The sequence below is a fragment of the Bison bison genome, unplaced genomic scaffold (genome assembly GCF_000754665.1).
Source record: "Bison bison bison isolate TAMUID 2011002044 unplaced genomic scaffold, Bison_UMD1.0 scf7180017864518, whole genome shotgun sequence".
In the NCBI taxonomy this organism is placed as follows: Eukaryota; Metazoa; Chordata; class Mammalia; order Artiodactyla; family Bovidae; genus Bison; species Bison bison.
In genome coordinates this window covers 19,942,223-19,943,302 of record NW_011495071.1, presented here as the reverse complement: position 1 = coordinate 19,943,302, position 1,080 = coordinate 19,942,223, and positions in this window count along the sequence as shown.

Here is a 1,080-nt window from a genome sequence, read left to right as displayed (position 1 = left end):
AACCCACTCCAGTGTTCTTGCCTGGAGAATCCCAGGGACGGTGGAGCCTGGTGGGCTTCCGTCTATGGGTTCACACAGAGTCAGACGCGACTGAAGTGACTTAGCGGCAGCAGCAGAAAAGCCGGTCGGACAGAACTGAGCAAATGAAGTGGACAGTTTTCACGACCCTGGGATGGAACCTGGCCCTCCTATTTTGGCAGTCATATTTCTTTCTTTCTTTTCTTTTTTTTAATATTGTTTGCCGCTGTGGAGTCACTTCAGTCCTGTCCGACTCTGTGCGAACGCATAGACGGCCGCCCACCAGGATGCCCCTTCCCTGGGATTCTCCAGGCAAGAACACTGGAGTGGGGTGCCATTGCCTTCTAGGATTAAAAAAACAAAAATAAAAGCGTGGCTCACAGAGCAGAAAACTTGCCTGCATTGCAGGAGACGCGGGTTCGATCCCTGGGTTGGCAAGATACCAGAAAAGGGGAAAGCTAACCATTCCACTATACTAGCCTGGAAAATTCCGCAGACTGTATAGTACATGGGGTCGCAAGTAAGTCGTACATGACTGGCTGACTTCCACGACCAAACCCGGAATCCAAAACGGTAAACGCAGAAAGCTTCAAAGCCTAAAATAATCGGACGAAACCAGTTATTTTCCAAGTTCTACTTTTTGACACCAAAATATTGGTCTTGTTTAGTCTTACAAGACCTCCAAAAATTAGTTGGGAATGTAAAGTTTTCTTTCTTGGTTCTACTTGACTTAGTCTGCACGGTGGTACCGGAGACTAAGCTCAAGTAGGACCAAGAAAGAGAGCTCGGATACCGGACCGGGTCGCGGCACGGACGGTTGGGAGGAAGCGCACTCCTAATACACTGAGGATGAGGAAGAAAAAAAAAAACAGTACCCAGTGAAGAGGTTGTAGCAGATCTTTTCACCTTAATGGACGAAGGCTCATTCTTCGAAATACTATGTTTGAAGGAAATTACGATAAATTCGAATAATAAATTGAACATACTGGGTGTGGTGCGTGTTCGTTATGCAAATGAACGCTGAGGCCCCGCCCCCGAGATTCACGCCTCCCCCCATACCGG